Source organism: Quercus lobata, chromosome 11 (genome assembly GCF_001633185.2).
Source record: "Quercus lobata isolate SW786 chromosome 11, ValleyOak3.0 Primary Assembly, whole genome shotgun sequence".
In the NCBI taxonomy this organism is placed as follows: domain Eukaryota; kingdom Viridiplantae; phylum Streptophyta; class Magnoliopsida; order Fagales; family Fagaceae; genus Quercus; species Quercus lobata.
This window is the reverse complement of record NC_044914.1, coordinates 52,973,717-52,990,967: the sequence shown is the minus strand read 5'-3', so window position 1 is coordinate 52,990,967 and position 17,251 is coordinate 52,973,717. Positions and strand designations below refer to the sequence as shown.

Below are 17,251 nucleotides of genomic sequence, written 5' to 3'. Positions count from 1 at the left end.
CCTATAGGCTCTTCCTAACCATGATGCTAAAGAGCAGAAAGGACAGACATAAAAAGATATAAAAGACAAAAAAACAAGAAAAACTAAGGGCAGACTACAAGTTAGAACAAAAATAATATAGAAAATAACAATCTATGTGATGCATGAACAATATCAACCCATGATGCATGCTTTAATGCAGTAAGAATGAGTTCAATTTGACTTTGAAATTACAAAATTGGCTTGAGCATAGAGTTTATATAAAAAAAACCCCAAAATTTTGAAAACCCACTTTCAAAAATCCCAACAAATTGATCAATTGATCATTACACAAGTTAGATAACAGAACATGTTGACAAAATCAATCAATCAATCAAACAAGCCAATTTATGCTTAATTGAACAAAATCCCCATTTCGGGTAGTTTCAAGCCCAAGAAAATTTAACTTTTCCCAATTCACCAAAATGATCAAATTAAACTACAAGGATCAATTTTATATCATCCCACAAAAAAAAACCCAATGATCAATTTTGAAAGAAAAGATTGAAAACACCAAAATCCCCAAAAATTCATAGGTTCGAAATTTTCCCAAATATGCATGAAACATGAAAATAAATGATAAAGGAGGGGCAAAAAGGTCTTACTGGCCTTAGAAGACAAAAACCTTGCAAAAAATTAGAGGGAAAATGACAAAAAAATAGCTTTGAATCCTTGATTGGTCGAATAGAGAGAGAAAAGCTTTTGAAAAGTTTGAAATAGTGTTGAACACGGGAAAAGCTAAAGGTTTTAAAAAACTCTTTGTGCGATTTTTGATTGATCGAAAAATAGATTCGATCGATTGAAAATTACATTCGATTGATCTAGCATCAATCAAGCAGCAATCGAGTTAGGCAGATTCAAATCAAATTTTTAATCGCAATTTTGATCGATTGAGAAATAGGTTTAATTGATTGAAAATCTAGAAAAAACACATTTTTGAAAAACAGAGAAAATTTAAGTAGAAACTCCTCAAAGCATAGTATTTTGTGAATAGAATGCATGAGTATGAGATGAAATGTTTTTCAAAAACACTTGTATTGAACCTAGATCTCCCAAAAATAAGATTTTCAATCAATTTTCCTTAAATTCTCAAACTTCAAAACACATTTTGCATTATAAGCAAGGAATTTTCAATTGTGGATGGCCAAACAAGCTCACACACAATGACATGTACAAAGTTTAGCAAAGAGTAACTTGTGTAATGTGTGCAACTAGTAGAAGCTTGAGATACATGTGAGGTGATATGTGAATAGTAATCAAGCACAATTTCTACAAAATTCATCACATAAATTTGAAAGAGACTATCACCTAAAGAGTTACATCATATAACTCCTGCATCTCCTAGAATAAAAGCTTGCAATCATGTAAGTTTCTTGATTTGCCTCATAATATACACACCAATTTTATTTGATCAGAAACTTATTAAAGTAGCCAGGAAAATGTACACACCAATTTTAATTGATTGAATTAATTATAGTTCAATAATGTACACACCAATTTTAGCATTTAAACCGAGGCTATATCTTATGTTCTTTTTGTGCATGTGTTACACTTTCTCGAGCACAAAATCTTATGATATGCACTAAGGTGTTCATGATTGGCTTGTAAACAGTGATGAGATGATTATTTATGCATTTCTCAATAAGTTCAAGTCTAACAATCAAAGGCATGTGACTTCAAGATCAAGACAAAGTGATCAAAAACTATAAACATCTTTTCACACAACATGCACTACAAAGCTCAAACTAGTAAAGTGCTATAAATAAGCTCATCCAAGTTAAACAAGGTACATAAACATGTTATGTAAAAATGTTATACTTAATATTTTAGATATTATGAGTTTAATATTTATATATGTTTTAATAAATTTTAATTTAGAACCAGTGTTTTCAACCCAAACATGTCTTTTCTCATTATGTAAGTGCACAAAAATAGGTTGAAGTAGACCAAAATGGATTGAAGTGGTCCAAATAGACTAAGTTGGACCAAATCAACAAAGTGGACCGAATGGATAGAATAGGACCGAATAGGAACAAGGTGGACCAAGTAGGACTAAGGTGGACAGAATAAGAATGAATGGACATAATGGACCGAATGAGATGAAATTAGACTGAAGTGGACATATTAGACCAAAGTGGACCTAATAGGACCAATTTTAATTGAATAGGACCAAAGTGGATAAAATAGGACCAATGTGAACTGAATAGAACCAAATAAAACCAAAGTGGACATAATGGACTGAATAAGAGAAATTGGATTGAATAATACCAAAGTGGACAGAATGGATTGAATAGGACCAATGGGGATTGAATAAGACTAAAGTGGACAGAATAGGACCAATGTGGACCGAATAGGGCCAATGTAGACCGAAATGGACTGAATGGACCGACATAGACAAAATGGAACTTTAGTGGACAGAATGGACTAAATAGGACCAAATGGACTGATTAGGACCGTTTAGACCAAATTGGACCGATTAGGACTGTTTGGACCAAATTGGACTGAAGATGACATAATGAACCGAATAGAACCAGTTTGGAACGAATAATAATTTTGAATATTTTTCATTTTTATTGCATTTTTAGGGCTCATATTTATAATTTCTAATATCTATTTTCTAATCTTTGAATTTTTTAACTTAAAACTAAAGATCTTAGCCCAAATATAATAAAATTTCATACCTTTCAATCCAAAAATTAAGAAAAAATGAATTTTTGAGCTAAACATGAAAATGCAACCTACAAATAGAACAAATTTAAGGCTCAAATAGTATATAATGGATTGAAGGGGTACGAAATTGACTGAGTGGACCGAATTGGATCGACTATACCAAATTGGACCAGAGTAGACCTAATTAGACAGAATAGAAATTTTCAAGTTTTAAGGAGAAAAAATTATCTTTAACAAATTTTAGAGAAAAAAAATTATAAATTATATTACAAATACAAAATAATTATTTATTTCCACAAATCGCATGGATCTGTGGTTAGTATATAATATAGGCAAAAAAACTATTTCGGTCCTTACATTTTGGGGTCATAGTCAATTTGGTCCCTACATTTTGATAGCAATCAATTTGCTCTCTGTTATTTTCAACTTGCAATCATTTTGGGTCCCTACAGTTAAGTCACTAACGGAAAATGTTTACGTGGCAAACGGTTTGAATTGTTGGCACGCTTAATATTAAAAAATTAAATAAGATGCTGACTTGTTTAAATTTTATGGCCACGTCAACACTGAGATGGCAAAAAAAGCCACATCATCTTTTAAAAATAATTTTCTATTATTCACTAATTTTTTCATTTCTTTATTTTTTCTTTTAGCTTTTTGAAAATTTCTTTAAAATTTCATTTTATTTTTTAACATTGTTCACTGTTTTTGTCCAAACCCAGATAAGAGCATTCTCATCAAGAGTTTTTTAAAATTTTAACATTTAGCATCTAAAAACCTAACTTTATAGCATTTAACACATTATTTTACAATACCCCTAACATTAAAACTTCTATTTTTTTACCATTTCATTTATATATTCGTTCTTTATTATTTTTTATTCATTTTTTATTCTCTCTCTCTCTCTCTCTCTCTCTCATAGCAAAAAAAAAAAAATAATAGTAAAAATAAAAAATTGTAACATCTTGCTATAGTGCACTCTAAAAAAATGAGAGCTTACTGTAACAAGATGTCAAATTTTTTAGCATATGGTATCTTTGATGGAGTAGGTTTTTGTGGTTATAAATGCTAAAAAAATGCTAAAAATAGTATTTTAGCATTTATAACATGATGAGAATGCTCTAAGGCCTCCATCTTTCTCAATCTCCTCTTCCTCACCTTAACCACCGGTCAATAGCATTAATATAAGTTACATTATTCCTCACCACCATCGTAACTTCTCAAAGATCAACCGAAAATTACGACCTTATGTGGGTGGCAACTAGAACATGAGCTAAGCACGAAAGTTGCACAGATCGTGCAATGGCATTGGCGATGATGGGATTCACAGGAGGACTCATCAGATCAGCATAAGCTTGTGACCCACTTAGGTTTTGTGCTTTGAGAGGAGTGGGATAGGATCTACTATGCACTGGGGTATTAGAACCCAGATCTATAAATTTTTTGGGCAAGTGGGTGATGTGGGTTTTTGGTCACAATGGTAGGAATAGAGTAACTAACAGAAGAGTGAAGTGGGGGTTGAGCAATTTATGGTAATGGGGTTGGCCTTGTTGGAAAAGGATCTACGAGCTTGGATTCCATGAAAGATAGCTTCTTGTGCTCATGAGTTTTTTCTCTTTTGGACTATACTGACTAACGCATTGAAATTTTTTAGCTCAAAAAATCCAAGCTTTTTAATGGACTCTAAAGTGATAAGACACCAAGCTAACACTTTCATAAGATAAAAAAGAGAAATTTGGAGTTGGGTTCATTGAGTAATTTGAGTTGGTATGCTAGAGAAACTTTAGTAGAGGTTTGATAGCTTTCTCAACCAAATCATCTCTATACAAAGAAGAGTATGAGTGCACGCAGTTAATGAGAGAGACGACGACCTTATTTGGGTTTGGAGAAAGATAGTGAAGAATGTGAGAAAATAAAATGAAATTTTAAAGAAATTGTGAGAAAACAAAAAGAAAAAATAAAGAAAAGGAAAAAAATTGTAAATAAAAGAAAATTATTTTTGAAAGATGACGTGGCTTTTTTTGCCATCTTAGTGTTGATACGGCCATAAAATTTAAACAAGTTAGCATCATATTTAATTTTTTTAATATTAAGCATGCCAACAATGCAAACCTTTTGCCATGTTGGTATTTTCCGTTAGTAACTTAACAATGAGACCAAATTGACTATGATCCCAAAATGTAAGTTCTAAAATATTGTTTTCGCCTATAATATATATATATATATATATATATATGTGGGAACCAGAGATGAGACTATTGGGCTTTAACTCACTTGGGCTCACAATTTATTTGTAGTGGGCTTCAAGATTTCCTACTCTGGGTCGTTCTCGGCAGAGAGACTCAAAGCAACACTCAATCTCTCTTCTTCCTTGATTGTTTTCTCTCTATTTTTCTGAACCCTTTCCTCTTCCCAAACTTCTGCTATTTATAGCCAAGGTTAGTGGGAAGATTATGATTACAGCCACCACTAGTGCTATTGAAGGTCCAATATTATCTGCTTTAAGTGGGTGTTTAGGTGAGAGTGGGATGCAACAATTATGGCCTTGGACCTTGGTTCCAGCTTAGTCAATTGTGCTCGGTAATGTAGTTTCCCGAGCATTTCATGATTTTCCCGGACACAGTTCATATGCTTGTTCGAGAAAGCTTATGCCGAACACTTCTCAGGATTCAAGGCCCAAAACTTGTTTTTACATGAAGGCAGTTTCAAGAAGGGCTTAGGGCAATGGGGCTGTTCTGTTGGGCCTAGGCCTAGGGCCCATATGGGTCTTGGGATCTCGGTGCCGTACAATATATATATAAAAGTAGAGATCTCATGCGAGAAAGCATAGGATTCTATCATTTGGTGCACACTATGAAGATAATTGAAATACTCTTAAATCACTTCAGAGGTAAGAATAAATTTAAAAATAGAGACTCTTTATTTCCTTTGATTCAATGTTTCAAGACTACTTTTTGTTACATTTTTTATTCAATGTTTTAAGACTACTATTTATTTTATTTGGTTCAATATTTTAAGACTTTTCCTCTCTCTCTCACACAAAACTCTTTACATTTCCATTCACCCTTTTAACTTCTACTCCTTTATATACACATGCTCACAGCCCTTCATGCCATCCCATCTCAAATACGCTCAGACCAAAAATGATGTCATTTACCTTCAATCTTTCAACGACATCTACATAACACCAACATTGCAATTCCCTTTGATCCTAACTTGTATGAGTAGGCTATGACCAAGGAAGGGGGCTTGCATTTTTTATTCAGTGAAAGTAACTTATGATTTTGATACTGAAGTCAAGCATTGTGGATTTTGTGAAGGTTGTGATTCGCTTTGAGTTTTTGGGTGTTTGGTATTTTGGTTTGAGAAAGTCATAAATGTATTTTGTTTTAGAACTAAAGAAAAAGAAAAAGAAACATTTTATTATTTTTTATTTTAAGAAACAAGCTAACTATAAAACACACACAAACACAAACATTCTAATTGATTATTTATGAAGTTAGCTATTTTTTTTTTTATTTTGTGTTAGAACTCATAATTTTTAGGTTTCTTTGTAGGTTTTTTTTACTGCTATTTTATGTGGTATGAGCCATAGTGATAAAAATAAAAATCAATAATGATTTCAAAGTATTTTTCATATTTAAAAAAAAAAAAAGTTTATAGAAGCCTAACTAAAAATAAATAAATTTTGATAATTGGATGTGTTTTTAGCCAATTTTTCTTTGTTTAATTTCTTTTTTTTTTAATTTATGTTGATACTTACAAACAATTTCCTTAATTTCATTAAGATAATGAATTGAGTATTTGCAATTGAGGTCTCCATATTTGGTTGTGAGAATAGATTGGTTAAGGAAGTGTTTGGGAGGTTGCTTAAATTTATGCTTTAAATTCCTATTTGAAGATTTCAAAACCATTTAATTAGTTTGTTTTTTGGGATAAATATAAAATCTACTTTTAATCAGTTTAAAATATAAAATCTACTTTTAATGGTAAATATTATAATATGTTATAGTCTTATAGTGTTATAAAATTTTAAAAATAAAAATAAAATATGAATTAAAAAGAGTTCCTCTAATTCTATGAATTTTTTTAGAATACTCTTTTCTTGAATATCATTCAAAAAAATTTCGGATCGCCTAGTATCCCATCAAAAAATCATGTTTCAAAGTATTTAACAATATTATGGACAAACATAAATATTATATAATAAAATAAGTATTATATGTAGGTTTTAATATACATAAAAATGATTTCAAATGAAATGTAAAGTAGTCCACAAATCGCACGGAACATCATCTAGTATCATATAATAATAGGTTAATTGCAATTTATCCTTACCTGGTTAGGCCTATTTTAATAGTGACTAACCGTGAATACCAACAGAAAATGCTTTCTACAAGTTTTTTGTGATTAATGTGCTTCTTTCCATAACATCTCCATAATGATATGATGACACGAAGGCTAGAATACCAAGTTTCAAATGTTTCACCCACTAACTTACTTACACCTGAAATACTAAGGGATTGCCAATTAAAGGATCCTTGTCCTAAATATTTGGTTAATGATGTGATCAGAAGGCTAGAATACCGATCAGAGAAGGCTAAAATACAAGTTTTATTATTATTATTTTATTTTATTTATAGAGATTTTCAACCTATGACATTCGATCTTGATAATAGTTTTAATTTTATCATTAGACTAAGACACGAATCGATTTTTGATGTAGATGAGAATTGAACTCGAGATTTCTTATTCAACCATCAGAGACTTTATCAATTGAGCTAACTAGAACCCACAAAATACTAAGTTTTCTAATGGCACAGACATGTAGAACGAGTTACTTGCTATAATGTTGCTATAGTGTCCTGTTTTAGGAGAATAATTGCTCAATTTTATAATTTAAGGATATATACATGAGAAATCACCTCATAATTACAAAATATAACTTGCCAAAATTTAACACATTAACACATCAAATTATAAGATTTATATAATAAAATGATGAGAACGAAAACAATAAATGTTATGCTAATCTATATATATATATATATATATAAAACCGAAACTTTTGAAACTCCCACAATTTTCCACGTCAACATTACTTAAATAAATATTATTATTAATTAATGAAAAAAAGACTCTAACACAAGTTAGACTTCTAGCCAAATACAATAACACTCTCCCACCGCCTCTACTCTCTCCTATTTAAGAATTGCTTGTATAGAAGACCTAAAACCCAAAATACAAACGTGTAAACCAAAAATTATTTGTGGAGAAAGATGATGTTTGATCAAAAGTAGATTTGTGGCATATATTAGTAACACACTGCATCCAAACCTTTTGTTGCTGGCTGCGTGGCATATTTCTTGGATAACACACTGCATCGAGACCCTACAGTCAGGAAAGATAGAGGTAAACATTGGTGGGCAAGTTCCGGTCCTGCAAGGGTGACACGAGGAGTGAAGAATTTTATTCCCTGCCCTTCATTAATCTAAACAAGTATTTCCCATCCCTCTAATATTATGAGGCCCTCTATCAGATATTGCTTTGTTGAAGGTTCAAAAGCTCTTTGCGAGATCATGTTATAAATCATTGTTATCTCTATTACTAGTGAATCTTATTACAGTCTACATCAGTATAAGATTGTCTCTTCCTTTATAGGATGCCTTAGAACATTTATTTAATTGTTTTCTTTGTTGTAAATCCAATGGCAGAACTGGATTTAAACTACTAATGAAGCATTTTTATTTCTCTCCAAAAAAAAAAAAAAAAAAAAGCAGATGCGCTGTCCCACAAGTAATAAGATCCAAAAGCAACAATTGATGAACCAATTCATGGCTCATGATCCCAACACAATGAACTTCTCCAGAGCTAACTTCATGTAAGATCAGGAAACAAATCAAGAAAAAAAATCTTTTTATTTTGTAGGAGTTAATAAGACCATATGCAGTTCTGATTTTTATTGCTTTGGGTTTAGGATTTGCTTACAAATTTAAGATTTTGATCATGTGCTATCCAATATTAGTTGTGGGTGTCTTTAGATCTATCATATGACGAATCTTTGTATTTCGTAGGTTTTTATGGCTAATAAGACTATATGCAATTCCAATTTTTATTGCTTTGGTTTTAAGATTGTTTACAAATTTAAGTTTTTTGATCATGTGCTATCCAATGTTAGTTGTGGGTGCTTTTAGATCTATCAAACTTCAATTTTTGGTTGAATTTATAACAATAGTCACATATTTTTTTGCTTTGTTTCTATAATTTGTAAGTTCTGAATCTTTTAATTCTTAACTCTTTTTGCCTTTGATAAGTTTTGACATATGTATTTTTGGGTTTTTTTTTTTTTTTTTTTTTTGGTAATATTTGAAATTGTTGGGAAAATTTCAACAATTATAGCCATGCATTATTTTTTTTTAAGATAACCCATCTTTTTCTTATATTTTTCTATTGTGTAGTTATATATACATTTTGTTTTGCTTCAATAATTTCTAAATAATGAATCTTCTAATTCTTTAATATTTTTTGGCATTTCAGAAGTTTTAACATATGAATTTTTGAGATATTATTTTGCTATATTGAAACTATTTGACAGATTTCCACGACTATAGTGATGAATTATTTCTTTTAAAGGTAACACTATAGTCACTTTTTTTTATTTTTTTTATTTTTTATTTTTTTTATGTTGTTTCTATAATTTGTAGGTTTTGACTATTTTTGTAATATTTGAAACAATTTGGCAGATTTCAACAGTATAACCAAGGATCATTCTTTTGAAGATAACATATCTTTCTCTTATATTTCTCTATTGTATGGTCACATATATATATATATATATATATTGTTTTGTTTCAATAATTTCTATATAGTGAATCTTTTGATTCTTTAATAATTTTTGGCATTTTGAAAGTTTTATATTTGAATTTTCGATATTTTTTTTGCAATATTTGAATTTTTTGCAAGCCAACTTCTTTATCAAATTTAAACATAAAAGACTAGAGTAATTTATGTGATGGTATAGTTTCATAATCAAGTTAGGATTTTATAACCATTGCACGTTCAAGCAATGGCTTCTTTATCAAATTTGAACATAAAAGACCGAGGTAATTTATGTGATGGTATGGTTTCATAATCAAGTTAGGATTTTATAAAAATTATTTTAATCTGCTACACAAATAGGTAGGTTCCCGTGTGTAGCATTGGTTTGCGACTAGTGTCTTAGATGAGGAAGTTGTGTGGTTGGAGGATTCGCCACCACCAGCTCGTGATGCTTTGTATTTGGATTCTACTTTTTTAAATGAATGAAGTCTAGTTGGTTTTCAAAATAAAAAATAAATAAAAATAAATGACTCGGCAAGCTATGCATTTTAAGTCATGTTCTCATTTTATATACCAACTTTTGAGTTTTGAGCAACTGATGGCCTTTTCACTTTAGGAATAAAAATCCTTTGTCCCAATTTGGGCCAAATGGCCAAGTACTACTGTTTGGCAAAATATGTATGGATTTACTATTATTTGCAAAATAATTAGGGATCTACCATCTATATCTATATATTACTAAAAGCTGAAGCGTAATGTTTAATGCTGTTGCTCTCATGTTGCGTCACATTAGCTGCCACGTCATTCTTTTTTTTTTTTTTTTTTTTTTTAAAATATAATTTGTCCTACAATTTTAAAATGGTTTTTATAATTTTCAGCCCTATAAATGCAGCACACTACTTATTTATTTACTTCCACTATCACCCTATAATAAATCTGTATAATTAATCCAGTCCACCTCTTATTTATTTAGTTCCACTATCAAGCCCAACGCAAAGCTTTTTCAGTTCAGCTTTAGGGTTTTGTGTGGGCCTTTTCAGCTTAAAGGAGAGGGAAAAAAAAAAAAAAAAAACAAAAAAACAACAACAACGTTGAAGCCTTTTTGTTTTTAACATTTATTTATTTTTAATATTTACACTACTCCAACCTTTCTCTCTCCCTTACCATTTCATCTCTCCACTACTTCTTCAATTTTTCTCCCTCCCTTACCTTTTCATTTTCCCACTACTCTGTACATTAATATTATTCTTCTTCTTTCCCTTCATCTTCTTTTATTTTTGTCTCTTCTTATTCACACCCTCTTACTATAAATTTGTCACTATCTCTTCTATTCTATGCATATTTTTCCCTCACAAAAAAAAGGTTCCCTCTCTCTCTCTCTCTAAATTTTTTGGTGGATTTTTTTATTTTTATTTTTCTTGCATCTCTCCTTTAGGTTGATAATTTTGTATATTCTTTAAAACTCTATTTTGGGTTAATGCGATTTAGTTTTGTTTTTTAAATTGTGATTTAGTTTTGTTTTTTAAATTGTTGTTGTTGTTGTTGTTTGAAACTCTTTTTTTTTTGGGTTAAATGTTATCCTATTGCGTTCTAAAGAATTAAATATAACATATAAAAATATAATATTATTCTATTACATAGCATGATTTGGATAATTTGGTATTTATTCTGTTACATAGTATGATTTTTTATAGTGCTCAATTTAGATGTTAAACTATGAGACTTTACTAATTTTTGTTTATTTTCTAATCTTTTGTGGTGAACAAAGTATTCTTAATAGATGTATTAGAAGTACTCTATAATGCCATTTATTTAAAGAAAAGTAAAGGTTAACCAAACCAAAATAAACGGATAGGTGACAAATTTTAACTTTTGCAATTTTATTTTTATTATTATTATTTTATAACAATGCATATATAGAAATTTAATTCTTAGATTTTGCTAATAATTGTTTATTTGATAATATGTTTTGGGTGGCTGAAATTATAATTTCTACAAAGAAAATAACCTTAATAGATTATCAAAAAAAAAAAAAAAATCCTAATATTGGTTCAATTAATCATTGTTAAGTTTTATTAATTTTTTTTAGTTTACATTTTTTTTTGGTGTTTTGGATTGTTTCTATATTACATTTATGATTGTTCCTATAATAAATAAAAATATAATTACGAAATACATTACTCATTATTATATTAGTTTAAACTGTAAAAAAAATTTTTTAATAAAACCACTATAAAAATAATTATCACGCACAACGCGCGGATTCTCGACTAGTTTTTTTAAAACTCGAATTTTTGAAACTCGAGCTCTTTGGAAAAATTTTTATGGAACTTGAGTTCCATAAAAAATGGCACAACAAATTTGAAGGCTATTTTTTTTAAAGAACTTGAGTTTCACAAACTTAAGTTTCAAAAAAGTGGTAGATTGTAAAATATTTCACAAACAGTGGTTTATTGCTAAATATTTTGCCAAATGGTAATATATGGCCATTTCGGCCCCAATTTGGGCCCAATGATTCAATATTAGCCTATCTAGTATATTACCCCCGAAAAAAAAAAAAGAGAAATCTAATATCATGACCAGAGAATAGGATCCTTTAGAATTCTCCGGAAATTTTTAAAAAATACATTTGACTAACACATATTTAGCATCGACAGTTAAAATCATTGACTAATACTAGTTTAATTATTGATAACGTGACAAAATCTAAAACACTCATTTGACAAATGAATGGGTAAGATTTTAATAATTTAAATTTTATTGTTGATTTATCTGGAGAATCTCAGATCATCTTAACCAAAAGAAGAAGAAGAAGAAGATATGGCGGACTTGGAGAATAGGCTGGCCCCGATAATTGGAGAGAGGAACGAGAGGAAGATCAATTATTGTGTAATTTATGCTTGCCCCATATCTTCTTGTTGTATATTCTTTCTTGTATTGCTTGAAGGAATTCGCTTCCCTATTTATTCAATGCCAGATTACCGTATCGTGAATTTTGTGATCTACATCATTTCATTTCTAGCTTCATTACTCTTGGTTATAACAAGCTTCATTGATTGCTATAGAGAAATACGAAGAAATGGAAAGGTCGTGCCTCTCGAGACTGAACTCCCTGCACTACCCATGGTTTAGTTTGTGATCTTTTTCTCTCTTATAATAAGGTTGGGATCACTGTCTCATTGTAATTTTTTTTCTTTTTTTTTTCTTTTTGCTAGGTAACTAGTGGGGGAGGGAGAAGTTGAATTTGAACTCTAGACATTATGGGCGTCACAGAGGGTGTCTGTACCATTGGACTATCACTAGATCTCGTCTCATTGTAAAGTTAGTCGTAAATTGCAAATTGAGAAATCAATACAGTTCCATATTTCCCCAGCTTTCTTGTTTGAATAAATTCAATCATGATGCTTCTAGTTGTATAGGCTATAGGCTTATGATGTGAAAGCTGTTAGTTCATTTGGGCAATTCTCCATAGATTTAATAGTTGAATTTAGTTTTTGCAAATCCAAAACTAGCAAATTAATAAGAGCATCATTTCAGAAGATGGTTGTTTGCAGGGGAGCTTAGGAAATGAAACAGATAGAATCAAATGCCAAAAATTGTTGGTTAACTAAAAATATAGATTTTCCAAGTTAGATTATTTTTGTGCAGAGTTGCTGAAACAGACATAATGATGTACCATTCCTTGAATTATGAATGATTCTAGTTCCTCTAGTGTGAAGTCTGCGTGCAAAAATTCCATCAAGCATGGAATAGGCATTCAATTACTCGTTTGCTTCATTGCTTGTTTACTCTATACCCACTTCTGAACATCAGGTAATACTCCCACATCGACTAGAAGATCAACCTCAAAATGAAATGAAGACTGCTTATAAGCTGATATGACTAAGAGAGACAACATATGGAGCCACGCAGTGAGCACAAAGCGAACTATTCTTTCACCTTTTACTAAAGAATACCATGTACTCGCTGCTCAAAATGGCATACATCAATTTTTGAGGGGTTGATTTCAGTAGAATCCAACCCCCACAAAACTAGTTAAACTTTTGACACAAATATTTACAATTTATGTGCTAATTTACACATTAAAAGGTAAAAAAGCTTATTGGTAAAGTCTTTGATCAATCTATGCATATATAAAAAATTGATTGGTGTCTTGGTCTGATACTAAAAAATTATCATCAGGATTGAAATTTTTTTTAAAAGTCCACATTTTATAATTTACACATTTTGAAAGGTGAAACATAAGTGTACATTTAAAACATAAAAGTGAATGTATAAAAGTGGATGTGAGATTCTTCAAAAAAAAAAAAAAAAAGTGGATGTGATAGAATAAAAGTCCAAAGTTGTCAATTACAAACAGAGCTCAAATGGAATGTATAAACATTAAAGTCAATGTTAAAAAGTGAATGCATAAAAGTGGATGTGAGAGAATAAAAGTCTAAAGTTGTCAATTACAAACAGAGCAAAGTGGATATGAGAGAATAAAAATCCAAAATTGCCCGTAACAAATAGAGCACAAATGGCTGATTTGCTGACTATTCTTGAATAGTTTGTTATATTGTACATGTGTACTCAATGCTCAAAGCCTACTTATATCAATTACATGACAAAATGGACATTGTCAATTGTCAACTGTCAAAGCCTTCTACTATAACTTGATAAAATTTGTATTATTCAAAATATCATTAATCTTATAGAAGGTTAACAGTGATGTATCAATAACATCAGTTTGTAAGAATCATGTAATCAAAATTTGTAGAAAATCAAGTCAACACGGGTGATCATTCGGTTACATTTGACCACTCTCACTGAAGAAACCATGACAAAGAAACTCAAGATGGATCACTATCTATCACATATCCCTATTTCTCATTTTATCCAATCCTTATGTTACGTCTCTTGTTTGTTTCTGCGAAATAATTGGACAACAGTCTATTTTTAATTCAATGAATGCCTTGAATTAAGGTGGAGAAACAACCTGCAGCCTGTTCCTTGAGTAATTATATTTCAATAATCTTACCACATAATGGGCATGGTTTTTTTAATTGAACAAGGCTCTAGGTAATTATATTTCAATAATCTTGCCACATAATGGCCATGGATTCTTGAATTGAACAAGGCATATATTTTCAAAGGGGATGGTACTAAAATTATCTTCATTTTACGATTAAGATTTTTTTTTTTTCTATATATGATATTGTACAAAGCACGACATCATTTAAGATTTTAAATTTGATGTTGCACCTAAGTCTCTCAATTAAAAAAAAAAAAAAAAAAAAAAAAAAGCAAGTCAGTAGGTTGGCATATTTCAGGGGGTCATTTTTTACTTGTATAGTTGTATTCTGTGACTATTTTAAGACCACTCTTTAGAGCATTGCTAACCAAATTCCCATATAGTCAAAATGCTTCTCTGGCAATTACAAATTAGAAGATAGCCATCTGTGGTATTCAGCTATGGAAAACTATAAGAAAGAAAAGAAAAAAAAAAAAAAAAGAAAGAAAGATAGGCAGACATGGACAATAGGTTGGGTGAGATGGAGGAAAGGAAGCCAAGTTCTTGTGTGATGTATGCTGTCCTGTTTTTTTTTTTTCCTATTTGTGCTATCTTTTCATAACGCTTATTGCCATTTCAGAATTTTCAAATTAAGAGCATCATTTCAGAAGATGGTTGTTTGAAGGGGTGCTTAGGAAATGAAACAGGTAGAATATAGATTTTCCAAATAGATAATTGTTGTGCAGAGTTGCTGAAACAGACATAATGATGCACCATTCTTTGTATTAAGAGTGATTCTAGTTCCTCTACTATGATGACTGTGTGCACAAATTCCATCAATCATGGAATTGGTGTTCAATTACTCGTTTGCTTCATTGCTTGTTTAACCCACTTCTGAACACAAGGGAACAGCCCCACATCGATTAGAAGATCAACCCCAAAATGAAATGAAGACTGCTTATAAGTTGCTATGACTAATAGAAACAACATATGGAGCCATGCAGTGAGCACAAAGCGAACTATTCTTTCACCTTTTACTAAAGAATACCGTGTGTTCACTGCTCAAAAGGGCATACACCAATTTTTTGAGGTGTTGATTTCAATAGAATCCAACCCCCACAAAACTAGTTAAAGTTGTCTGCAAATTGTTCTCTTATACTAGTTTATAGCCACTATTTTATGCAAATATTGACTGTTTTTTTTATAGAGAAAGATAAGTGACAAAAATATTCACAATTAATGTCTAATTTACACATTACACATTTCAAAAGGCAAAAAAAGAAAAAAAAGTCGAAAGTGGATGTGAGAGAATAAAAGTCCAAAGTTTCCAATAACAAACAAAGCACGAATGAATAATTTGCTAAGTATTAATTCTTGTATGATCTGTCATATTGTGATGTGTGCGGGATGCTCAAAGCCTACTTATATCAATCATATTACAAAATGAGCTTTGTCAAAGCCTACTACTATATAATGTGATAAAATTGTTATTATTTAGATCATTAATCTTATAAAAGGTTAACAGCGATACAACAATAATATCAATTTATAAGGATCATGTAATCAAAATTTGTATAAGATCAAGTAAACATGGGAAATCATTCGGTTAATTACATTTGATTATTCTCGCTCAAGAGACTAGGACAAAGAAACTAGTTTATTTTAATGCAATAACAGCCATGAATTTGAGGTGCAAAAACAACGTGCAGCTTGCTCCTAAGTAATTATATTTCAATAATCTTTCCACATAATGGGCATGGGTTTTTGAATTGAACAAGGCTCTATATTTTCAAAGGGGATGGTACTTTTGGAATATATATATATATATATATTCTTTTCACATATCTAAAGGGTACTAAAATCCTCTTCATTTTACGATTAAGATTTCATTTTCTATATCTGATATTATAGTGTACAAAGTCATTTAAAATTTTAAATATGATGTCGCACTGGGCCACTCAATTTAAATATTAACAAATATATAAAACAGCAAATCAAGTAGTTGGCATATTTCAGGGGTCGTTCTTTACCTGTATAGTTGTATTCTGTGACTATTTTAAGACCACTCTTTAGAGTATTGCTAATCAAATTCCCATATAGTCGAAAATGCTTCTCTGGCAATTACAAATTAGAAGATAGGCAGCAGTGGTATTCTGCTGCCATGAAAATTTAAGAAAGAAAAGGCGGAGAAAAAATAAAGAAGAAGAAAGGCAGACATGGACAATAGGGTGGGCGAGATGGAGGAGAGGAGGCCAAATGCTTGTGCAATGTACATTATCCTGTTTTTTTTCTATTTGTGCTATCTTTTCATAACGTTTATTGCCGTTTTCGCTTATATGCGTTCCATGAAAGTGTCTGTTAAAAAGAAGCGAGAGAATAGTGTAAGCTTTGACGTAGGGATTTTCATGTGTGTCATTGCATTTGGCTCTTTGCTCCTCTTGGCTTTGGCATGCTGCGTAGCTTTCTCTAGGGAAATTAAGAAGAGTCAGAAGATTGTGCCTATCGAGATTGAAGAACCTGCACCCGTGGCTCAGTAACTCCAACCATGAAGAAAGTATCTTATGTATCGGATAAATTATGTAGCTTCCACATGGTTGAGGAACATGATTATGGGGTCCATACACTTAAAAGATGGATCCAACCATGAAGAAGGTATCTTATGCATATATCCAATAGTGTGTTGGTGAAATTAAGAATCAGTTGTATCTTATGCATATATCCAATGTTACTAATCCTGCAGCTCAAATTTGT

General features: G+C 30.8%; 2 non-coding genes across 2 annotated transcripts; both read left to right on the top strand.

The window, feature by feature from the left end:
- Nucleotides 1-13,409: 13,409 nt before the first annotated feature.
- Nucleotides 13,410-13,525, top strand: LOC115969698. The gene has a single exon (XR_004087048.1). It is a non-coding gene; the product is annotated as a U5 spliceosomal RNA (small nuclear RNA).
- A 1,969-nt stretch (nucleotides 13,526-15,494) lies between these two features.
- LOC115969695 lies at nucleotides 15,495-15,607 on the top strand. Its single transcript, XR_004087046.1, has one exon. It is a non-coding gene; the product is annotated as a U5 spliceosomal RNA (small nuclear RNA).
- Nucleotides 15,608-17,251: the final 1,644 nt, after the last annotated feature.